The following is a 26,331-nucleotide window of genomic DNA, read 5'->3' as shown; positions in this document are numbered from 1 at the left end:
TTTATAAACTATGACGCTCTTCCTGTCTCCAGATATTTAGTTGAAGCTCATCGTAGAGTCCGCCTTGCCGTGTAAACACATATTCACAAATCGAAGTGCTTAGGATACAGTTTGTGGCTCTTTATCACAATTATCATATTTTCTCTTGTATTCTTAGATAATTCTGTTGTTGCGTTTGTCTCCATTTTACAATATGTTATTCCTTCCTTCTTTTTTACCCCTCAATTGGGCGGGCATTTGTCTGTTTTATTAGCTATACCATGATGGCTATACAGGGTTTGAAAGGCATGGGCAACTTGCTGGGGTTCGGTCTCCCTCTGCTGTCAGTTCTGAGTTCTGAGCACATCAAGGATGCTGCTTTCCTTATGCTCTGGTGAACTGCCCTCACTCCCACCTCCAGGCAGGATGCTTTCAAAGTCAATGTTAAAGGCAGTGGGTCGCCTGGAGACTGCTCACGTTACACCCCTCTCTCTCATGGACTGAATGAAACCTGTGAACTCTGTTTCTCTTCTGCCGCTGCTCCAGGGAATCTAAGACTGTGAATGTGTCGCTATTCCCTGGGGTAGTCTGAGGCCTGAGCATGCGCATCAGCTGATACCAATTGTTGCAGGTCGAAGAGTCTCGCCCTTTCTACGTTCTCCAGGGATCCCCACCCGCACCCCCGGTCCTGAGATCCTCCCCTCTCCTGGGTGGTGGACGGTTAGGTCGGGCTGGTTGGAATATCTAGGGATATAGACGTGGAGTTCATATCCTTGCTTCTAGCCACGCAGGCTCCGCGGCGCCGCCGCCGTTGTTCCCTGGTTGCTCATAGCTTCCGAGTAAAAGCCGCTGTGAATGGCTTGAATGAAACATGTGTGGGTTTAGTGTGTGGTAAAACCACCAGGGGATCCCTTCTCTCCACAAACCAGAAGCTCTGTTAGAAGGAGGACGACTGGGAGGAGGCCTGGAGCGAAGCGTGCGCAGTGGCTGAGCGGCTGGGAGAGGCTGAGCCACCTCCCCTGGCGACCACGCACCGCTCCACCCGCCTGCGGCGGTTCCAGGCACCATGCTCTCCGCGCCGGGACTGTGATGGTGGTGGCAGTGAATAGCTCCTACACCCACAGCACTGTGCACAAACCAGCAGCGCCCTCTCCTCCCTCTCCCTCCACCCCATGCCTACTCCGCCTGGGCACTATACTTGTCAACTTTGAGCTGAAGGAACAGCAACTTTGACAGCAGCCGCGGGTTTCGAATCTGGCTTCTCCTTGGCAACAGAAGCCTCGAAAGTGGCGTGAGTTAAACCAGACAAGAGTTTCCTCTGACCAGGAGCATTGGCTGTTTGCAACGGGTTCCCTGCCAGCTGGGAGTGGGATTGTGACAGCCAGTCCCCTGGTGGAGGGGACTTGTTTTCCTTTCTCTCAAGAGACCTCGACTAGCGACTGGATAAAGTTGTACCAAAAGGATGTAAATAGCAAAGCAACTGTTACCAAGAAGGCAGCCACCACCCAAAGGCAGGGAGGAACGCGGGGCTTCCTCCAGGCTGTGCCCAGTCCAGTCGCAACATTAGGAAACAATAGGGTGGTGTTTGCAACTTTTCAAGGTCAGTCTGGTTGGATCTGCTATTTTCCCTCTGAACCTTCCGGTGATCAGAGCTTGGGTTACATTTGACTGCGAAATGCACAGGACGCCAAACGTGGAAAGACTGTAGGGGGTGTGTTGTGTCACCCCCACCCCCCGGGTTCTGTTCCCTGCTTTCCCAGTAGTCTTCAGCTCCTCTCCACTACCCAGCGGCGAGTATGTGACATGTGTCTAACTCTCTGCACCAAGTTTGGCAGCAGGTGTCGGTGCTAAGTAAGAGCTGGGCTACTAGGTGCGCCCCCGGCGAGCCATGCCGGCCCGAGGCACGCCTTTCTCCCATACATCGCGGCTGCTGCTTCTCCTGCTGATGAAGGTTTCTGTCTCTGCTGCCCTGAGCTTTGTCTCTGAGGCCAGGAATGGAACTTGTCTCGGGGGCAATTGTCCCCCACTGCTCCAACGCCACAGCAGGGATGCCCGGGAACGAGGAAATTCTGCGAGAGACATTCTGCAAGTTTGTATGCCCAGGGAGAAACTGGAAGCAGAAGTGAGAGGGGCGACCTCTTGGGACCTCCCACCGGTCCGAGACAGCAAGACAGGTGTGAATGAAGAGGCTGCAGGTGCCGCAGCTGCTGGGCTCTTGGGTCGTCCAACCAAGCCACCTGCTGCCTGGAGGTGGAAAGGTGCGCAGGGTAAAGAGCCATTGGGAAATTTGGGGAGAAGGGACCCTACGGACCTCCAACTCTTCCTACAGACTTCGGAGGGGGAAGAGATGAGTCCCAGGGGCGCTGGCATTCCTCGGAGCAGCCAGGAGAAGGGTGTGAAAATGGAGCCTAAACCCAGAGATCTTTTTTTACTGGCCACAGAGAACTGGACAACTCCAGGGTTCCCACCGAAAGCCTCCAGAGGGGCACGAAGGGAGGACCATTACTCCCCCACGCAGGGCACTGCCACAAAACGGGTCTGTAGATGACTGAATCCCTGACCAAGGGGGTCCGCGACGTGGAACAGCACAAGCAGGCGCATGAGACTGAAGAACCCTTTCTACCCCCTGACCCAGGAGTCCTATGGCGCCTATGCAGTCATGTGCTTATCTGTGGTAATCTTTGGGACTGGTATCATTGGTAACTTGGCGGTGATGTGCATTGTGTGCCACAATTACTACATGAGGAGCATCTCCAATTCTCTCTTAGCAAACTTGGCCTTCTGGGACTTTCTCATCATCTTCTTCTGCCTACCCCTGGTCATCTTCCATGAGCTGACCAAGAAGTGGCTTTTGGAAAATTTCTCCTGCAAGATCGTGCCCTATATTGAGGTAATGTCTTCTAGTTACTGCCTTTATCTGTTTCCGGAATTATAGTCAAAGAACAGTGGTTGGGGGTACTACCTGGTGGGACCCCTTGCTTCTTTCTCTGAATGTCCTCTCTTTCCCTCAGTCACTTACATGTGCATGTGTGCATATGAAAGAAAGAAGCTTTGCTAAATCGCTCTCAAACCTCTTTGCTCCTGGCCTGTGAAAAAAAGATGGTCCTATAATGTGTACAGCAGTCACCTGGATATGGCTGTATTTCTGACTTGGCACCCATCAGAGAGCCCAGGGTTAAGTAATGGCCTCTCTCAGGGTGGTTGCCCTTATTGAAGCCTAGTAAAAGGGGTGGGAGGAAGGAGTCATTAGCATATTTACTAAAGTTCTAGTGTTTCATCGTGACTCTTCCATCTTCCCATCCCCCAGGAAGACAAATGAGTACTTCCTAAACTACCAAAGCTGGAGTTATATTTTATGTATAAGAGGAAATCAGACTCCCTGGGCTCCCTGCAGGGGCTCTACACCCTGCATACTGCCTCTCTCTTCTTGTCCCACCCAGCTTGCATCCAGAACCCTTCTTCCTTCTGCCCCCTTTCCTCTTTGGGCACATAACACCATCCAGCTCAGTCTGTCTGGCGCTGGGGGCAAATCCTCAGGGCAAGTAGGCAGGCGAGACTTCCTTTGTCTCTCCAGCCTGCCTGCATCAAGCAAGGTAAGGCCTTTGTTTACAAACTACCCAACCTGCACGGAGATCTGATCTAGGCACCAGGAGAGACAGCAGCAGGGTGAGTTTGTGACCTGACTGGCGGCGGCGGAAGCAGCCCTGGACAGGGAACTTTGAAGTTCCTCATCCCCCACCCTATACTCCCTGGGTTCCCTGCAGGGGCTCTACACCCTGCATACTGCTTCTCTCTTCTTGTCCCACCCAGTTTGCATCCAGAACCCTTCTTCCTTCTGCCCCCTTTCCTCTTTGGGCACATAACACCATCCAGCTCAGTCTGTCTGGCGCTGGGGGCAAATCCTCAGGGCAAGTAGGCAGGCGAGACTTCCTTTGGTTCACTGGCCTGCCTGCACCAAGCAAGGTAAGGCCTTTGTTTACGAACGACCCAACCTGCATGGAGATCTGATCTTGGCACCAGGAGAGCCATCAGTGGGAGAGCTACTCTGGGTACCAGGAGAGCCGTCTTTGGGCACGGAGATCTGATATTGGTACCAGGAGAGACATCACTGGAGCACCAGGAGAGCTATCACTGCAGGGTGCCATCACTGGGAAAGTACATGAGTAGGCAAGGAGACCTGACCCGGTAAAAGAAGATCCATAGGGGAGCATTCGGAGAAAGAGATGGGCAGGTGCCAATACAAGAATTCACCCAACAATCTGAAAAACTATATGAAACCACCAGAACCCAGCGACCTCACAACAGGAGGACATGAACACCTTAATCATGAAGAAGTAGATAAAATTGACTTTATGAAAGTGATTGATGCCCTTAAAGAGCATGTAAAAAATGCCCTCATAGAAATGGATGAGAAGTATAACAGAAAGTTTGAAGAATTGAGTAAATCAGTGAATGATACCCTAGGAAACCAAGGAAAAACAATCAAACAGATAATGGAAACAGTTCAAGACTTAAAAACTGAAATGGAGGCAAAGAAGAAAACACAAACAGAAGGCCAGCTGGACAGGGAAAATCTAGGTAAACGAATAGAGACTACAGAAACAAGCATAACCAACAGAATACAAGAGATAGAAGAAAGAATCTCAGATTCTGAAGATACCATAGAGAAAATAAACACGCTGATCAAAGAAAACAGCAAGGCCAACAAATTCTCAACACAAAACATTCAGGAAATATGGGACACAATAAAAAGACCAAACCTAAGAATAATAGGAATAGTAGAAGGAGAAGAAGCGCAGCTCAACGGTCCAGAAAATATATTTAATAAAATTATAGAAGAAAACTTTCCCAACCTAAAGAAAGATATACCTATGAAGGTTCAAGAAGCATACAGAACACCGAATAGGCTGGATCAAAAAAAAAATCCTCTCGCCATATAATAATCAAAACACAAAGCATACAGAATAAAGAAAGAATACTAAGAGCAGCAAAGGAAAAAGGCCAAGTTACTTATAAAGGTAAACCTATCAGACTTACACCTGACTTCTCTATGGAAACCATGAAAGCCAGAAGGTCCTGGATAGATGTACTGCAGAAACTAAGAGACCATGGATGCAAGCCCAGACTACTATACCCAGCCAAGCTTTCGTTCACTATAAATGGAGAAAACAAAATTTTCCAGGATAAAAAAAATTTAAACAATACGTAGCCACAAATCCAGCCTTACAGAAAGTAATAGAAGGCAAATCACTAATCAAGGAGTCCAACAATGACCACAGTAACTCAGACATCAAGAGACCCTTTACCAGCACATCTCAAAGAAGGGAAACACACAAAATCTACTACTAAAAAAAAATGACCGGAGTTAACAACCACTGGTCATTAATATCACTTAATGTCAATGGACTCAACTCACCTATAAAAAGGCACAGACTAAGAGATTGGATACGAAAACAAGATCCAACATTCTGCTGTTTACAAGAAACACACCTCAACCACAAAGACAGGCACCTACTCAGAGTAAAGGACTGGGATAAGGCTTATCAAGTAAATGGACCTAGGAAACAAGCAGGTGTGGCCATACTAATTTCTAACAAAGTTGACTTCAAACTTAAATCAATCAGAAGAGATGGAGAGGGACATTTTCTACTCATAACAGGAACAATTCATCAGGATGAAATCTCAATCCTGAATATCTATGCCCCTAATATAAAAGCACCCATGTACGTAAAAGAAACATTGTTAAAACTCAAGGCAGCCATCAAACCGCACACATTAATAGTAGGAGACTTTAATACTCCTCTCTCACCAATGGACAGGTCAATTAGACAGAAACCTAACAGAGAAATAAGAGAATTAATGGAGGTAATGAATCAAATGGACTTAACAGACATCTATAGAATATTCCACCCAAATAGGAAAGAATATACCTTCTTCTCTGCAGCTCATGGAACCTTCTCAAAAATCGACCACATACTCGGTAACAAAGCAAACATTCACAGTTACAAAAAAATATTAATAACCACCTGTATCTTATCAGATCACCATGGATTAAAGCTAGAATTCAGCAACAATGCTACCCCCAGAAAGCCTACAAACTCATGGAAACTGAATAGTCAACTACTGAACCATACCTGGATTAAGGAAGAAATAAAGAAAGAAATTAAAGTCTTCCTTGAAGACAATGAAAATAAAGAAACAACATACTCAAACGTATGGGACACTATGAAAGCAGTCCTGAGAGGAAAGTTCATAGCACTAACTGCCCACTTAAAGAAAACAGAGAAAGCACACATTGGAGACTTAACAGCCCACCTGAAAGCTCTAGAAAAAAAAGAAGCAGACTCACCTAGAAGGGGTAGAAGACTGGAAATAATCAAACTGAGGGCTGAAATCAACAAAATAGAGACACAGAAAACAATTGAAAGAATCAATAAATCAAAAAGCTGGTTCCTGGAGAAAATCAACAAGATTGATAAACCCCTATCCAAACTAATCAAACGGCAGAGAGAAAATTTGCAAATTAATAAGATCAGAAATGAAAAGGGAGACATAACGACAGACACAGAGGAAATTCAGAGAATCATTAGATCTTACTACAAAAGCCTGTATGCCACAAAACTGGAAAATGTAAAAGAAATGGACACTTTTTTAGATAAATACCATATACCAAAGTTAAACCAGGACCAGGTGAACAACCTAAATAGACCTGTTAGTTGTGAAGAATTAGAAGCAGTTATCAAAAACCTCCCTTCCAAAAAAAGTCCAGGACCAGATGGTTTCAATGCGGAATTCTACCAGAACTTCCAAGAAGACCTAATACCTATACTCCTTAAGGTATTTCACAATATAGAAACAGAAGAGTCATTGCCAAATTCCTTTTATGAAGCTACAGTAACTCTGATACCAAAACCACACAAAGACCCAACCAAGAAAGAAAATTACAGGCCAATCTCACTCATGAACATCGATGCAAAAATCCTCAACAAAATTCTGGCAAACCGAATCCAAGAACACATTAGAAAAATTATCCATTATGATCAAGTAGGCTTCATACCAGAGATGCAGGGCTAGTTTAACATACGCAAATCTATCAATGTAATCCATCATATAAATAAACTGAAAGAAAAAACCATATGATCGTTTCATTAGATGCTGAAAAAGCATTTGACAAAATTCAACATCCCTTTATGATAAAAGTCTTGGAGAGATTAGGGATACAAGAGTCATACCTAAATTTAATTAAAGCTATATACAGCAAGCCGACAGCTAATATCAAATTAAATGGAGAGAAACTTAAAGCCATCCCACTAAAATCAGGAACACGCCAAGGCTGTCCACTCTCTCCATACCTCTTCAATATAGTTCTCGAAGTTTTAGCAATAGCAATAAGACAACATAAGGGGATAAAGGGGATTCAAATTGGAAAGGAAGAAGTTAAACTTGCATTATTTGCAGATGATATGATAGTGTACATGAGCGACCCCAAAAACTCCACCAAAGAACTCCTACAGCTGATAAACGCCGTTAGTAATGTGGCAGGATACAAGATCAACTCCAAAAAATCAGTCGCCCTCTTATACACAAAGGATATGGAAGCAGAGAGGGAAATAAGAGAATCATCACCTTTCACGATAGCCACAAACAGCATAAAATATCTTGGGGTAACTCTAACCAAGGAAGTGAAAGATCTATTTGACAAAAACTTTAAGGCATTGAAGAAAGAAATTGAAGAGGATACCAGAAAATGGAAGGATCTCCCTTGCTCTTGGATTGGGAGGATCAACATAGTAAAAATGGCAATTCTACCAAGGGCAATTTATAGATTCAATGCAATCCCCATTAAAATCCCATCAAAATTCTTCACAGATCTTGAAAGGACAATAATCAACTTTATATGGAGAAACAAAAAAACCCAGGATAGCCAAAACAATCTTATATAATAAAGGAACTTCTGGAGGCATTACCATCCCTGACTTCAAACTCTATTACAGAGCTACAGTAATGAAAACAGCGTGGTACTGGCATAAAAACAGAGCAGTCGACCAATGGAGTCGTATAGAAGACCCGGATTTTAACCCACAAACCTATGAACAACTAATTTTCGATAAAGGAGCTAAAAGTATACAATGGAAGAAAGAAAGCATCTTCAACAAATGGTGCCGGCACATTTGGATGTCAACCTGTAGAAGAATGAAAATAGACCCATATCTCTCACCATGCACAAAACTCAAGTCCAAATGGATCAAAGACCTCAATATCAATCTGAACACACTGAACCTGATAGAAGAGAAAATGGGAAGTACCCTACAACATATGGGCACAGGAGATCGCTTCCTATGTATAACCCCAGCAGCACAGACATTAAGGGCAACATTGAATAAATGGGACCTCCTGAAACTGAGAAGCTTCTGTAAAGCAAAGGACACTGTCATTAAGACAAAAAGGCAGCCTACTGACTGGGAGAAGATCTTCACCAACCCCGCTACAGACAAAGGTCTGATCTCCAAAATATATAAAGAACTCAAGAAACTAGACTTTAAAAGGATAATTAACCCAATTAAAAAATGGGGCACTGAACTGAACAGAGAATTCTCATCAGAAGAAGTTAAAATGGCCAAAAGATACTTAAGGTCATGCTCAACCTCCTTAGCGATCAGAGAAATGCAAATCAAAACAACTTTGAGATATCATCTTACACCTGTCAGAATGGCTAAAATCAAAAACACCAAGGATAGCCTTTGCTGGAGAGGTTGTGGAGAAAGGGGTACCCTCATCCATTGCTGGTGGGACTGCAAACTTGTGCAACCACTTTGGAAATCAGTGTGGCTGTTTCTCAGAAAAATTGGGATCAACCTACCCCTGGACCCAGCAATACCACTCTTGGGAATATACCCAAGAGATGCCCTAGCATATGACAAAAACATTTGTCCAACTATGTTCATAGCAGCATTATTTGTAATAGCCAGAACCTGGAAGCAACCTAGATGCCCTTCAATAGAAGAATGGATGAAGAAAGTGTGGAATATATATACATTAGAGTACTACTCTGCGGTAAAAAACAATGACTTCTCGAATTTTGCATGCAAATGGATGGAAATAGAAAATACGATCCTGAGTGAGGTAACCCAGACCCAAAAAGAAGCTCATGGGATGTACTCACTCATAATTGGTTTCTAGCCATGGATAGGGGCCACTGAGTCTATAATTTGTGATCCTAAAGAAGCTAAACAAGAGGGTAAACCCAAGGAAAAACATATAGATATCCTCCAAGCTATGGGAAATAGACAAGATTGATGGGCAAAAAAATGGGAATCTTGGGGGGTGGGGTGGGATGGGGATGAGGGGAGATGGGGAGAGAAAAGTGTGAAGGAGAGGATGAGGGGAACTGGGGGAATCAGGGTGATTGGGGGTAAAGGAAGGTTGGATGGGGGAGCAGGGAAACTCATACCTTAGTTAAGGGAGCCACCTAAGGGTTGGCAAGAGACTTGAACCTGGAATGGCTACCAGAAGCCCAGGGCAATGTCCCCAGTTAGTTCATTGGGGCACCTGAGGATAGGGAACCTGAAATGAACCTATCCTATAATCATACTGATGAATATCTTGCATATCGCCATTGAACCTTCATCTAGCGATGGATGGAGATAGAGCCAGAGACCCACACTGGAGCACCGGACTGAGCTCCCAAGGTTATAATGAGGAGCAGAAGGAGAGAGAACATGAACAAGGAAGTCAGGACCATGAGGGGTGCACCCAACCACTGAGACAGGGGGGCTGATCTATTGGGAGCTCACCAAGGCCAGCTGGACTACTATTGAAAAAAACATGGGATAAAACCGGACTCTCTGAATGTGGTGGACAATGAGAGCTGACGAGAGGCCAAGGAGAATGGCACAGGAACTTTCATCTGGCGATGGATCGAGAGAGAGACAGAGACCCAATTTGGATCAACCATCTGAGCTCTTAAGGTCCAAATGAGGAGCAGAAGGAGGGAGAACATGAGCAAGGAAATCAGGACCACGAGGGGTGCACCCACCCACTGTGACAGTGGAACTGATCTATTGGGAGCTCTCCAAGGCCAGCTGGACTGGGACTGAATAAGCATGGGTTGAAACTGGACTCTCTGAACAAGGCGGACAATGAAGGCTGATGAGAAGCCAAGGACAATGGCACTAGGTTTCGATCCTAATACATGAACTGGCTTTGTGGGAGCGTAGCCTGTTTGGATGCTCACCTTCCTGGACCGAGATAGAAGTGGGAGGACCTTGGTCTTCATGTAGAGCAGGGAATTTGGACTGCTCTTCAGTATCGAGAGGGAGGGGGAGTGGACTAGGGGGAGGAGAAGTGGAGTGGGGATAGGGGGAGGGGAGCGGGGGGAGGGGGCAATATGTGGGAGGAGGGGGAGGGAAATGGGAAACGGGGAGCAGTTGGAAATTTTAAGTAAAAAAGAATTTAAAAAAAGGAAAAAAAAGAGAAAAAAAAAGAGGAAATCAATTTTTTTTTACAGTTGGCTTCAAGATGTATTAGGAACCTCCCAAATTAGTTTTAGTTGGCAAAACTCTTTATCCTACTACTTCACTTAAATTCTTAAGTCTTTCTTGTTTCTCTGTGGATCCTTTAAAAATTGAGAAACTTTTAAAAACAGGTCATTCTTCTAAATGGACTTAAACAAAAATAAGACGATAGCCCTCATCCTTAGTAATCCAACATTTACCAAGTATATAAAACAAATTTACTACTATTATGTCTGTGAAGAACAGGCTATTTTTAAGGGATTTACTCTTAAGATAAGAATGTTTCTGAAGAAATCAGTAAGCTTACAAACTTTGGAAATGAAAATTGTTTGAACCAAGGAAGGTTTTACAGCTTCATGCTGAAGCTACTGTGGCAGCCGTCGCTCTGGTAGTTGGAATTTTCTCTGTAAATTGGCCTCTTTAAACACCAGCTCTTGGAACCTGCCCAAGTATTTGGCTGCCAGTTGTGGTTTTAGCCAGCTGGGCCTTGATTTTCTCCATTCAGTCTGGCCATTTCATTTCTGGAAACCCAAGAAGGGGAACTGTAAATATTGCAGGGCCTCTGATCTTTCTGGCACCAGGACCAGTTGACACTATGTTCGGCACTGTCTCCGGCTTAAAACTCCAGGGTAAGTCAACAGAAAACAGTGTCTACTTAGAAGGTTCAAAGCCAGAGACAGTCAATAAGACCCTCTGTTATTCTGTCGGGGCTACATCAGCTGTTGCTACTTACCAGGATCCAGGGCCTCCCTTATTGCCAAGCATGGAGTGACTCCGAAATACTGTTATTTACTGGAGAGACAGTTCACTCTTTAATTTGAGAGGGCATAAGTGAGGAACATAAAAGAATATGTTCCAATTTACTATTGTCTTTTCAAAGGCAATTTTAGTTTAAGCATTCTCTGGTTTTTGTTTTTAATAATGCTAAAAGATTTAGGCAAGAAGGAGCTTTACAAAATAAAATGAAAAGTTCAACGGAAGAGGCAGCCTGCAAGCAAGAACTTTGTTAACTTGTTTCAGTGGGGACTAAAGGGTTGGGGCAGGGGTTGGTTTTATACACTGGGCATAAAAAAAATAAAGAAGGCAGGAAAAAAAAGGACAAGGAAAAGAAAAAAACAATGAAAGTTACTGAAGGAAAACCACAAGTGAAAAAAGTTGTATCAAACAGAAGAAAGAATATAAAAACTTAGGTTAGTTTAAGGATAGCTATCTTTTCTAAGTAATGGTGTTTATTTTGCATTAAAATTTGTTTCTCACTATTTCTGAAGTTTTTATTTTGCTTTCAGTTTTTTGAAACTGGGTGTTGTGTCATGGAAGCTGGCCTTATACATACTGTGTAGTCGAGGATGTTCTTGAACTCCTGATCCTCCTGCTTCCACATCTGGAGTATGGGGATTGCAGGTGAGCTTCACCATATCCAACCGGGGCGGTTACAAACACACAGTGACACTTTATTCTGGCTTTTCAACTTACATTTCTCACTAAGACTTGTGAAAGCCTCTTGTTAGTAAAACTCTTCCTGTACTCTTTGCAGTTTTGCTTAGTTTTTTACTAATTTTTATAGACTTACCTCTTTTCCGTTGTTGAGATTTTATTTTTTTCTAGAGAAGTGAAGGCTTCCTTGAAAATATTTACTTAAAAACATGGTTTATATTACACATTTTTGTATTACATACTTTTTACTATTACAATATACATAAAAATTGACCTTTACACTACATTTCATTTCACTGAAAGAGTTTTACAATACTTTAGCATGTTTTATAAAATAATTATTGAACCATGGTATAAGTTTCCTATTTCTAATTTCTTTAATTAATTGATTGATTAATTTTTAAAACTGTTCTTTTCTCATTTACACACCTAACCCAGTTCCCACTCTCTCCCCTCTCTCCCTACTCTCCCTACCTTCTCTCCTCCCACCTCCATCCATCCCTCAAAGAGGGTAAGGCATTCCATGGGGAGTCAACAAAGTCTGACACATCATTTTGAGGCAGAACCAAGGCCCTCCCCACACTATATTTAGGCTGAGCAAAGTATCCCTCCAAAAAGAATAGACTCCAAAAATCCATTTCTAAGAATACAAGCTATAGCCCAAAACTCAACCACTGCATTTCTGCTGTTTTCAAAGAAGGGAAAAGGATTTGCTCACAGTCCCAAGTGAGATTGCTGCATACACCGACCCTGAGATGGAGCCTTTGTGTATATGGTAATGGGTGGGGAAGGGGATGAAGCTTGTTGGGCCACAATCAGTTTCAACACTTGTTTGGAATTTGAACTGTGTATGAAGATGTCACAAAGACCTCCGCTGACACCAGAGGGCACTTCTAGTGTTAGGGCAGCCATGAAGAGAAAGACAGAATTGAGTAACAGGGCCTTTGGAGTCTATAATGAACTTGTCAATGGGTAGAAACAACTTTCAGAAATGAGCATAACTTTGAGTCTAATGAACCTCTTTGGTGAGGAGCAATTTCTCGAGAGATTGCAATCCACGGCTGTCAGACACCCACACTCCATTATCTGAAGGAAACAATACTTGGTCCCTGAAGGAAGAGTTGGAGCAACCAGATGAAGAGCCACAGAATCCACTGTACTCGCATTACCCTTTCCAAATTACTTCAGATAAGCCACTGTAGGACCCAGCCACATTTTAATGATGAAGGAAGAGATTTAGCAAATGTACCTAGGCAGAGGTACCCAGACCCACAAACTCATCAGTCTAGGTTTCTGTTTGCTGGTTAAAAAAACCACTTATAAAGCAGAGTTGTATTCAAAGAATGGTTTGATTTTTTCCCTACTTCTTTGCATTCTTTGAAAATTATCCCTGCATCTATTAGATAAGGAAGCATCATAAGGCCAGTAAGCACAATTCAGTATGTGAACCTCAAAACTCTTGCTATTCATAAATTATCATCCTGTTTCTGCAATAATTTCCATTATTTGTAGGCAACACATTTTTAAAAATAATAAGCATGGCTGGGCTTAAAACTAATAAAGATGAAGGGCAATAGAAAGGAAAATGAATGTAGGGGAGAAGGTGGGGAAGAGAACTTGGATGGCTTTGGGAGTTATCTTTGTAGACACATCATTTTAAGTTGGCCTGTCACATAGACACCAGGGAAAATAATACTCAGAGAAATAGACATACATAGTGTCTTTGTGCTGTGGAAGCTTGGGTATGGGTTGTAGAAGGAGAATAATGTAAGAGTTGCCTACCATCCTAGCTACTCAAAGATGGAGCATGTGTTTAAAGCCAGGTGATTCAGACACTGAATATGGCATGTGGAATAGCTCTTTGCTCATTATTAGATGGAGGGAAGACAGTCAGAGTCAATGTATCAGATGATCCCAGGCCATTGCCAAACAACTATTTGTTTAGATGTTAAATATGGGTTCCAAATGATGTAACTTCCCCTGTTGATTGAAGGACCACACCTTCATGCAAGGGCTAGAGGCTTCCAGTTGGTCTCAGGTCATCACGAATTTAGCTTTTTATATTGCTGGGGTACCAGATTCCTATAGAGAGATAAAAGATGACTCAAGGGAACATATCTCACCAGGAATTCTGCTCATAAATAATTTGTGATAAATCTAGAATATTTTTCTCATGAAAAGAGATGAAGCTTCCAATGGCTCTGGAAATACATGGTTTGAAGCTGTGTAAAACAAGTGATTCTTTCCTTGCCTTAGCTTGTACTCAGAACTGACAAGTAAAGAAAGGAAGGATAATTGGTTGCTGAAGATGGCATGGCCAGTAAGTGTGCAATTCTACACAGAATTTCCTAACCCCCCTCTTTCAAGTATTAGCACATTTATCACAACAAATGCTAAACTTGCTGTAATGGTGGATTAGCTATTAGGTAGTCTGATGGACTTTTAAGTGGAAACATGCAGTTTTATGAGCAATTTGAAAGTTACTAATAATATTCTCTGGGAAAATGGACTCAATCTGTGAGAATGTGTCATTTGCTTTACAGAAGCTTATCAGTTTCTGCAGGTCCCATTTATTTATTGTTACTCTCAGTGTCTGTGCTACTAGTATTATATTTAGATAGTGGTCTCCTGTGCCCATGTATTCAAGACTACTTCCCACTTTTTCTACTAAGAGATTTGGTATGATTGGATTCATGTTGAAGTCTTTGATCCATTTGCATTTGAATTTTGTGCATGGCTTTAAATATGGATAAATTTGAATTCTTCTACATGCTTATATCCAGTTATGGCATCACCATTTATTGAAAATGCTTTCTTTTTCCATCGTATAATTTTGGCTTCTTTTTCAAAAATTAGGTGTTAATAGCTGTGTGGATTATTATCAGGTTTTTAACTGATTCCATTGATAGACCTGTCTGTTTTTATGCCAATACCAAGCTGTTTTCGCTACTGTAGCTCTTTAATAGGGCTTGATGTCATGATGTTCCTTTATTGTATAGTTTTTTTTTTTGGTTATCCTGTTTAATTTTTTCCCATATGAAGTTGAGTGTTGCTCTTTCAAGGTCTGATAATAGTTATGATGGGATTTTGATAGGGATTGCATTGAATCAGTGATTGCTTTTGGCAGGACTTTCATTTTTGTTATGTTGATCCTTTCTATCTAAGAGCATGGAAGATCTTTCTATTTTCTGATATATTCTTCAATTTATTTCTTCAAACACTTGAAGTTCTTGTCATACAGATCTTTTACTTCTTTTGTTAGTGTTACACCAAGATATTTTATGTTATCTTCAGCTATTATAAATGGTGATGCTTTTCTGATTTCTTTCTCAGCCCATTTATCATTTGTATATTGGAAGGCTACTGATTTTTTGAGTTGATCTTGTATCCTGCCACATTACTGAAGGTGTTTATCAGCTGTAGGAGTTACCTGGTTGAATTTTTGAGGCCACCTATGTATACTATCATATCATCTGCAAATAGCAAAGGTTTGACTTCTTATTTTCCAGTTCATATCTCTTAGATCATTTGTTGTCTTATTGCTCCAGCTAGACCTTTCAGTACTATATTAAATAGTATTATAGTGGATAGCCTTGTCTTTTTCCTGATGTTAGGGGAATAACTTTGAGTTTCTCTCTATTTAGTGTGATGTTAGATCTGCTTGGTGGATATTGCTTTTATTATGTTTAGATACATGCCTTGTATCCCTGATCTCTCCTATACCTTTATCATGAAGGGATCTCATATTTTGTCAAAGGCATTTTCAACATCTAATGAGATGATAATATGTTTTTTCTTAAGTTTTTTGTATGGTTTATTGCATTGGCAGATTTTCATATGTTGAACCATCTCAGTATCTATGGGATGAAGCCAACTTTATCATGGAGCATAATATTTTGATGGGTTCTTTGATTCTGGCTGCCTGTATTTTAATGAGTATTTTTGCATCAATGATCATGAAAGATTGGTCTCTGTAATTGGAGACTGTGTATTGTTATCCCAGCCTCGCAGATCCAAATAATCACACAAAAATTATATTAATTACAACACTATTTGGCCGATGACTTAAGATTTTTCCTAGCTACCTCTTACATCTTAAATTAACCCATTTCTATTAATCTTTGTATCCCAACGAGGCTGTGGCCTACCAGTAAGTTTCTGGCATCTTTCTCCTTTGGCAGCTAAATGACATCTGTGTGACTCCAACTTCTTTCTTGCTCTATCTCTTCTTGGACTTCCTGCCTGGATTTATTCTTCCCTTCCATAGGCCAAAGAAGTTTCTTTATTAGCCAATGGTAATAGAACATATTCACAGCATATTGAGGGAAATCCCACATCAGCTCATATTCTCTCTCCTCCCACTCTTCAACTAGACTTTGGGAGCTCAGACCAGTATTCCACTATGGATCTCTGACTCTGCTTCCATCAGTTGCTGAATAAAGTTTGTATGATGACTTTTAAGATAGTCATCAATCTGACTACAGGGCAGGACTTGTTGAGGCCCCCTTGCCACTGTTGCTTAGGGTCTTAGCTAGGGTCATCCTTGTGGATTACTAGGAATTTCTCTGGTGTCAGGTTTCTTGCTAGCCCCATAATGGCTCCCTCAATCAAGATATCTCTTTCCTTGCTCTCTGTCTCTGTTCTTCCTCCATCTAGATCATCCCTTTCCCTCAAGTTCTCCTGCTCCTTCCTTCTCCCATCCTTCTCCCATTCTACCCTCTCATTTCCATTCAACCCCATGATCCCAATTTTCTCAGGAGATCTTGTCTATTTCCCTTCCCAGGGGTATCTACATATGTTTTTCTTTTTTTTTAATTCTTTTTTAATTAAAATTTCCAACTGCTCCAGGTTTCCCATTTCCCTCCCCCTCCTCCCATACATTGCCCCCTCCCCCCACTCCCCAACCCCATCCCCACTCCTCTTCTCCTCCCCCCAGTCCATTCCCCCTCCCTCTCGATACTGAAGAGCAGTCCAAATTCCCTGCCCTACAGGAAGACCAAGGTCCTCCCACTTCCATCCAGGCCCAGGAAGGTGAGCATCCAAACAGGCTAAGCTCCCACAAAGCCAGTTCATGTATTAGGATCGAAACCTAGTGCCATTGTCCTTGGCTTCTCATCAGCCTTCATTGTCCGCCATGTTCAGAGAGTCCAGTTTCAACTCATGCTTATTCAGTCCCAGTCCAGCTGGCCTTGGAGAGCTCCCAATAGATCAGTTCCACTGTCACAGTGGGTGGGTGCACGCCTCGTGGTCCTGATTTCCTTGCTCATGTTCTCCCTCCTTCTGCTCCTCATTTGGACCTTAAGAGCTCAGACCGTTGCTCCAATTTGGGTCTCTGTCTCTCTCTCGATCTATCGCCAGATGAAAGTTCCTGTGCCATTCTCCTTGGCCTCTCGTCAGCTCTCATTGTCCGCCACATTCAGAGAGTCCGGTTTTATCCCATGTTTTTTCAGTAGCAGTCCAGCTGGCCTTGGTGAGCTCCCAATAGATCGGCCCCACTGTCTCAGTGGTTGGGTGCACCCCTCATGGTCCTGACTTCCTTGTTCATGTTCTCTCTCCTTCTGCTCCTCATTATAACCTTGGGAGCTCAGTCCGGTGCTCCAGTGTGGGTCTCTGGCTCTATCTCCATCCATCGCTAGATGAAGGTTCTATGGCGATATGCAAGATATTCATCAGTATGATTATAGGATAGGTTCATTTCAGGTTCCCTATCCTCAGGTGCCCCAATGAACTAACTGGGGACATTGCCCCGGGCTTCTGGTAGCCATTCCAAGTTCAAGTCTCTTGCCAACCCTTAGGTGGCTCCCTTACCTAAGGTATGAGTTTCCCTGCTCCCCTATCGAACCTTCCTTTATCCCCAATCACCCCGATTCCCCCAGTTCCCCTCATCCTCTCCTTCACACTTTTCTCTCCCCATCTCCCCTCATCCCCATCCCACCCCACCCCCCAAGATTCCCATTTTTTGCCCATCAGTCATGTCTATTTCCCATAGCTGGGAGGATATCTATATGTTTTTCCTTGGGTTTACCCTCTTGTTTAGCTTCTTTAGGATCACAAATTATAGACTCAGTGGCCCCTATCCATGGCTAGAAACCAATTATGAGTGAGTACATCGCATGTTCTTCTTTTTGGGTCTGAGTTACCTCACTCAGGATCGTATATTCTATTTCCATCCATTTGCATGCAAAATTTGAGAAGTCATTGTTTTTTACCGCAGAGTAGTACTCTAATGTGTATATATTCCACACTTTCTTCATCCATTCTTCCATTGAAGGGCATCTAGGTTGCTTCCAGGTTCTGGCTATTACAAATAATGCTGCTATGAACATAGTTGGACAAATGCTTTTGTCATATGATAGGGCATCTCTTGGGTATATTCCCAAGAGTGGTATTGCTGGGTCCAGGGGTAGGTTGATCCCAATTTTTCTGAGAAACCGCCACACTGATTTCCAAAGTGGTTGCACAAGTTTGCAGTCCCACCAGCAATGGATGAGGGTACCCCTTTCTCCACAACCTCTCCAGCAAAGGCTATCCTTGGTGTTTTTGATTTTAGCCATTCTGACAGGTTTAAGATGATATCTCAAAGTTGTTTTGATTTGCATTTCTCTGATTGCTAAGGAGGTTGAGCATGACCTTAAGTATCTTTTGGCCATTTTAACTTCTTCTGATGAGAATTCTCTGTTCAGTTCAGTGCCCCATTTTTTAATTGGGTTAATTAGCATTTTAAAGTCTAGTTTCTTGAGTTCTTTTTATATTTTGGAGATCAGACCTTTGTCTGTTGAGGGGTTGGTGAAGATCTTCTCCCAGTCAGTAGGCTGCCTTTTTGTCTTAATGACAGTGTCCTTTGTTTTACAGAAGCTTCTCAGTTTCAGGAGGTCCCATTTATTCAATGTTGCCCTTAATGTCTGTGCTGCTGGGGTTATACATAGGAAGCGATCTCCTGTGTCCATATGTTGTAGGGTACTTCCCATTTTCTCTTCTATCAGGTTCAGTGTGTTCAGATTGATATTGAGGTCTTTGATCCATTTGGACTTGAGTTTTGTGCATGGTGAGAGATATGGGTCTATTTTCATTCTTCTACAGGTTGACATCCAAATGTGCCGGCACCATTTGTTGAAGATGCTTTCTTTCTTCCATTGTATACTTTTAGCTCCTTTATCGAAAATCAGTTGTTCATAGGTTTGTGGGTTAAAATCCGGGTCTTCTATACGATTCCATTGGTCGACTTCTCTGTTTTTATGCCAGTACCACGCTGTTTTCATTACTGTAGCTCTGTAATAGAGTTTGAAGTCAGGGATGGTAATGCCTCCAGAAGTTCCTTTATTGTATAAGATTGTTTTGGCTATCCTGGGTTTTTTGTTTCTCCATATAAAGTTGATTATTGTCCTTTCAAGATCTGTGAAGAATTTTGATGGGATTTTAATGGGGATTGCATTGAATCTATAAATTGCCCTTGGTAGAATTGCCATTTTTACTATGTTGATTCTCCCAATCCAAGAGCAAGGGAGATCCTTCCATTTTCTGGTATCCTCTTCAATTTCTTTCTTCAATGCCTTAAAGTTTTTGTCAAATAGATCTTTCACTTCCTTGGTTAGAGTTACCCCAAGATATTTTATGCTGTTTGTGGCTATCGTGAAAGGTGATGATTCTCTTATTTCCCTCTCTGCTTCCATATCCTTTGTGTATAAGAGGGCGACTGATTTTTTGGAGTTGATCTTGTATCCTGCCACATTACTAAAGGTGTTTATCAGCTGTAGGAGTTCTTTAGAGGAGTTTTTGGGGTCGCTCATGTACACTATCATTTCATCTGCAAATAATGCAAGTTTAACTTCTTCCTTTCCAATTTGAATCCCCTTTATCCCCTTATGTTGTCTTATTGCTATTGCTAAAACTTCGAGAACTATATTGAAGAGGTATGGAGAGAGTGGACAGCCTTGGCGTGTTCCTGATTTTAGTGGGATGGCTTTAAGTTTCTCTCCATTTAATTTGATATTAGCTGTCGGCTTGCTGTATATAGCTTTAATTATATTTAGGTATGACCCTTGTATCCCTAATCTCTCCAAGACTTTTATCATAAAGGGATGTTGAATTTTGTCAAATGCTTTTTCAGCATCTAATGAAACGATCATATGGTTTTTTTCTTTCAGTTTATTTATATGATGGATTACATTGATAGATTTGCGAATGTTAAACCAGCCCTGCATCTCTGGTATGAAGCCTACTTGATCATAATGGATAATTTTTCTAATGTGTTCTTGGATTCGGTTTGCCAGAATTTTGTTGAGGATTTTTGCGTCGATGTTCATGAGTGAGATTGGCCTGTAATTCTCTTTCTTGGTTGGGTCTTTGTGTGGTTTTGGTATCAGAGTTACTGTAGCTTCATAAAAGGAATTTGGCAATGACTCTTCTGTTTCTATATTGTAAAATACATTAAGGAGAATAGGTATTAGGTCTTCTTGGAAGTTCTGGTAGAATTCCGCATTGAAACCATCTGGTCCTGGACTTTTTTTGGAAGGGAGGTTTTTGATAACAGCTTCTAATTCTTCATGACTAACATGTCTATTTAGGTTGTTCACCTGGTCCTGGTTTAACTTTGGTATATGGTGCTTATCTAAAAAAGCGTCCATTTCTTTTACATTTTCCAGTTTTGTGGCATACAGGCTTTTGTAGTAAGAGCCAATGATTCTCTGAATTTCCTCTGTGTCTGTGGTTATGTCCCCCTTTTCATTTCTGATCTTATTAATTTGCAAATTTTCTCTTTGCCGTTTGATTAGTTTGGATAGGGGTTTATCAATCTTGTTGATTTTCTCCAGGAACCAGCTTTTTGATTCATTGATTCTTTCAATTGTTTTCTGTGTTTCTATTTTGTTGATTTCAGCCCTCAGTTTGATTATTTCCAGTCTTCTACCCCTTCTAGGTGAATCTGCTTCTTTTTTTTCTAGAGCTTTCAGGTGGGCTGTTAAGTCTCCAATGTGTGCTTTCTCTGTTTTCTTTAAGTGGGCAGTTAGTGCTATGAACTTTCCTCTCAGAACTGCTTTCATAGTGTCCCATACGTTTGAGTATGTTGTTTCTTTATTTTCATTGTCTTCAAGGAAGACTTTAATTTCTTTCTTTATTTCTTCCTTAATCCAGGTATGGTTCAGTAGTTGACTATTCAGTTTCCATGAGTTTGTAGGATTTCTGGGGGTAGCATTGTTGCTGAATTCTAGCTTTATTCCACGGTGATCTGATAAGTTACAGGTGGTTATTAATATTTTTTTGTAACTGTGGATGTTTGCTTTGTTACCGAGTATGTGGTCGATTTTTGAGAAGGTTCCATGAGCTGCAGAGAAGAAGGTATATTCTTTCCTATTTGGGTGGAATATTCTATAGATGTCTGTTAAGTCCATTTGATTCATTACCTCCATTAATTCTCTTATTTCTCTGTTAGGTTTCTGTCTAATTGACCTGTCCATTGGTGAGAGAGGAGTATTAAAGTCTCCTACTATTAATGTGTGCGGTTTGATGGCTGCCTTGAGTTTTAACAATGTTTCTTTTACGTACGTGTGTGCTTTTATATTAGGGGCATAGATATTCAGGATTGAGACTTCATCCTGATGAATTGTTCCTGTTATGAGTAGAAAATGTCCCTCTCCATCTCTCCTGATTGATTTAAGTTTGAAGTCAACATTGTTAGAAATTAGTATGGCCACCCCTGCTTGTTTCTTAGGTCCATTTACTTGATAAGCCTTATCCCAACCCTTTACTCTGAGTAGGTGCCTGTCTTTGTGGTTGAGGTGTGTTTCTTGTAAACAGCAGAATGTTGGATCCTGTTTTCGTATCCAATCTCTTAGTCTGTGCCTTTTTATAGGAGAGTTGAGTCCATTGACATTAAGTGATATTAATGACCAGTGATTGTTAACTCCGGTCATTTTTTAAGTTGTAAATTTTGTGTGTTCCCCTTCTTTGTGTTGCGCTGGTGAAGGGTCTCTAGTTGTCTGAGATATTGTGGTCATTGTTGGACTCCTTGGTTAGTGATTTTCCTTCTATTACTTTCTGTAAGGCTGGATTTGTGGCTACGTATTGTTTAAATTTTTTTTTATCCTGGAAAATTTTGTTTTCTCCATTTATAGTGAACGAAAGCTTGGCTGGGTATAGTAGTCTGGGCTTGCATCCATGGTCTCTTAGTTTCTGCAGTACATCTATCCAGGACCTTCTGGCTTTCATGGTTTCCATAGAGAAGTCAGGTGTAAGTCTGATAGGTTTACCTTTATAAGTAACTTGGCCTTTTTCCTTTGCTGCTCTTAGTATTCTTTCTTTATTCTGTATGCTTTGTGTTTTGATTATTATATGGCGAGAGGATGTTTTTTTTTGATCCAGCCTATTCGGTGTTCTGTATGCTTCTTGAACCTTCATAGGTATATCTTTCTTTAGGTTGGGAAAGTTTTCTTCTATAATTTTATTAAATATATTTTCTGGACCGTTGAGCTGCGCTTCTTCTCCTTCTACTATTCCTATTATTCTTAGGTTTGGTCTTTTTATTGTGTCCCATATTTCCTGATTGTTTTGTGATGAGAATTTGTTGGCCTTGCTGTTTTCTTTGATCAGCGTGTTTATTTTCTCTATGGTATCTTCAGGATCTGAGATTCTTTCTTCTATCTCTTGTATTCTGTTGGTTATGCTTGTTTCTGTAGTCTCTATTCGTTTACCTAGATTTTCCCTGTCCAGCTGGCCTTCTGTTTGTGTTTTCTTCTTTGCCTCCATTTCAGTTTTTAAGTCTTGAACTGTTTCCATTATCTGTTTGATTGTTTTTCCTTGGTTTCCTAGGGTATCATTCACTGATTTACTCAATTCTTCAAACTTTCTGTTATACTTCTCATCCATTTCTATAAGGGTATTTTTTACATGTTGTTTAAGGGCGTCAATCACTTTCATAAAGTCAATTTTATCTACTTCTTCGTGATTAAGGTGTTCATGTCCTCCTGTTGTGAGGTCGCTGGGTTCTGGTGGTTTCATATAGTTTTTCAGATTGTTAGGTGAATTCTTGCATTGGCGCCTGCCCATCTCTTTCTCCGAATGCTCCCCTATGGATCTTCTTTTACCGGATCAGGTCTCCTTGCCTACTGATGTACCTTCCCAGTGATGGCTCTCTGCAGTGAAAGCTCTCCTGGTGCTCTAGTGATGTCTCTCCTTGATTGTTGCAGGCAGGCCAGTGAAACAAAGGAAGTCTCCTCTGCCTACTTGCCCTGAGGATTTGCCCCCAGCGCCAGACAGACTGAGCTGGATGGTGTTATGTGCCCAAAGAGGAAAGGGGGCAGAAGGAGGAAGGGTTCCGGATGCAAGCTGGGTGGGACAAGAAGAGAGAGGCAGTATGCGGGGTATAGAGCCCCTGCAGGGAGCCCAGGGAGTATAGGGAGGGGGATGAGGAACTTCAGAGTTCCCTGTCCAGGGCTGCTTCCACCGCCACTGGTCACAAACTCACCCTCTGCTGTCTCTCCTGGTGCCGAGATCAGATCTCCGTGCAGATTGGGTAGTTCGTAAACAAAGCGCCTACCTTGGTTGGTGCAGGCAGGCCAGTGAAACAAAGGAGGTCTCGCCTGCCTACTTGCCCTGAGGATTTGCCCCCAGCGCCAGACAGACTGAGCTGGATGGTGTTATGTGCCCAAAGATGAAAGGGGACAGAAGGAAGAAGGGTTCCGGATGCAAGCTGGGTGGGACAAGAAGAGAGAGGCAGTATGGGGGGGTAGAGCCCCTGCAGGGAGCCTACATATGTTTTTCTTAAGGTTCACCTTGTTATTTATGTTCTCTGGGGTAGTGGACTATAGGCTCATTATCCTTTGCTTTAGATCTAGTGTTCACTTATGAGTGAGTACATACCATGCTCATCTTTCTGGGTCTGGGTTACTTCACTCTGGATGTTTTTTTCTAGTTTCAATCATTTGCATGCAAATTTCAAGATCTCATTGTTTTTTACTGCTAAGTAGTATTCCATTGAGTAAATATACCACATTTTCTTTATCCATTATTCATTCGAGGGGCAATCTGAATTATTTCTAGATTCTGGCTATTACAAATAATGCCACCATGCACATATTTGAACCAATGTCCTTATAGTATGATTAATCATCCTTTGAGAATATATATATATATATATATATATATATATATATATGCTCAAGAGTGGTATTGCTGGGTCTTGAGGTAGATTGATTCCTAGTTTTCTGAGAAAATGCCATATTATTTCTAAAGTGGTTGTACGAGTTTGCATTCCCAATACCAATGGAGGAGTGTTCCCCTTGTTCTGCATCCTCTCCAGCATAAGCTATAATTGGTGTTTTTTGATCTTAGTCATTCTGAATGGTGTAAGATGGTATCTTGAAGTGCTTTTGATTTGCATTTTCCTGATGGCTTAGGATGCTGAACATTTCCTTAAGTGTCTTTCGGCTATTTGAGATTCTTCTGTTCGGAGTTTTCTGTTTAGGTCTGTTCCACATTTTTAATTGGATTATTTAGAACTTTGACATTTAATTTCTTGAGTTCTTTATATATTTTGTGTATCAGTCCTCTTTCCAATGTGGGGTTGGTGAAGATCTTTTCCCATTCAGTAGGCTGTCTTAATCTTTTGCTATTTGCAGATGATATGATAGTATTTATAAATGATGCCAAAAACCCTATCAGGGACTTCCTATAGCTGATAAATACCTTTAGTAATGTAGCTTGATACAAAATCTAATAAAAAAATCAGTAGCCCTCCTATATACAAATGATAAAGAAGCTGAGAAACAAATCAGAGACACATCTCCATTCATAGTAAACACAAATAACATAAAATATCCTGGGGTAACACTAAGCAAAGAAGTGAAAGACCTGTTTGACAAGAACTTTAAGACTTTGAAGAAAGAAGATGAAGAGGCTATCAGAAAATGGAAAGCTCTTTCATGCTCTTGGATAGGTAGGATCAATATAGTAAAAAATGACAATCCTACCAAAAATAATCTACAGAGTCAATAAAATCCCCACCAAAATCCCAATGCTAATATTTTCTTGAATCAATAAAATGTAAAAAGAAAATTTTATCAAAATTTATAGCAGAAAATAAACATCTGTGACAATGACTCTGATCCCTACTGTGTAGTGACTGACAGATTGTGGTATTTACTGGAATAAACTGACAGTGTCAGCAATAGTTATTTTGTTATTGTTATTGCTTTTGTGCTGGTGTTGGTTGTGGTGTTGGAGGTGGTGGTAGAGGGTGTGGTGAAGGTGGTAGAGTTGGTGGTGGATGTTTTGAAGGTGGAAGTGGTGTAGTTGTTGTTGGTGGTAGTGAGGTGTTGGTAGAGATGTTGGTAGAAATGATGTGGTGGTCATGGAGGTGTTGGTTGTGTTGGTGGTGATGTTTCTGGAAGTGGTGGTAGTCGTGGTATTTGTGTTGGTAAAGGTGATGGTGGTTGTGAGTATAGTGGTGGTGGTGGAGGTGGTGGTAGAATTGGTGGTGGAGGGGATGGAGTTGTTGGTGGAGGTTTTGAAGGTGGAAGTGGTGTAGTTGTTGTTGGTGAGGTGGTAGTGGAGATGTTGGTGGTCAGGGTGGTGGTGGTCGTGATGGTAGAGATAGTGCTGGAGGTGATGGTAGTTGTGGTTGTAGTGGTGGTAAAGGTTGTGTTGGTCGTTAGTTGGTGGTGAAATTGGTGGAGGTGGTGAAGGTGGTGATGGAGGTGGTGGTGATGGTGGTGGTAAAGGTGGATGTGGTCATGAGTTGGTGGTGGAGGTGGTTGAGGTGCTGATGGTTGAGGTGCTGATGGTTGAGGTGGTAGTGAAGGTGAAGGTGGTGATGGAGGTGGTACTGGTAGTAAAGGTGGTAGTGGTGGTGTGGGTGTTGTTGTTGTTGTTAGAGCCATTAATGTTCCATTGTCTGTTTTTTTTTTCTGGTAACTACATGGAATCTCCTTGATGCTGCCTACTTTCTTTTTATTTGTCTTCCAGCCTGGCTGTATTCTGTTAAGGCGTTGGCCAAAAGAAGCTTCTCTCTTAACCAATGGCAACAAAACGTATTCACAGTATAAAGAGTGGAGTCCCACATCATCTCCCTTTTCAGTCTAAATTAAAAAAGAAGTTTTTAACTTTAATATTGTAAAACTGCAAATAACAAAACAGGTCTCAATCAAGAATTACAGTTACAATATTTAATTTATTTGTATTTGGCAAAATTAAAGAAAACATTCTATCATCTGTTTTATTTTTGTGATCTAAAGTTTTATATCTAATTTATCTTTTATTATAACTAAGGAAAACTATGACTATAATTATCAGTCTTCAACTCTATCAAAGATCCTAGAAAGATATAATATTACCTAAGTAAACAGGAAGTGCATTGTAAGCAACTTCCAACATTCTAAAAATGACAGAGACATATTGCTCCCTGAACAGTCTT

General features: G+C 41.7%; 1 pseudogene; it reads left to right on the top strand.

Annotated features, from left to right (window-relative positions):
* Positions 1–1,867: 1,867 nt before the first annotated feature.
* On the top strand, positions 1,868–25,211 carry LOC130863158 (prosaposin receptor GPR37-like; annotated as a pseudogene).
* The last annotated feature ends 1,120 nt before the right edge of the window (positions 25,212–26,331 follow it).

The sequence above is a fragment of the Chionomys nivalis genome, chromosome 20 (assembly GCF_950005125.1).
Source record: "Chionomys nivalis chromosome 20, mChiNiv1.1, whole genome shotgun sequence".
Taxonomy (NCBI): domain Eukaryota; kingdom Metazoa; phylum Chordata; class Mammalia; order Rodentia; family Cricetidae; genus Chionomys; species Chionomys nivalis.
This window is presented reverse-complemented; position numbering and strand designations above follow the sequence as displayed.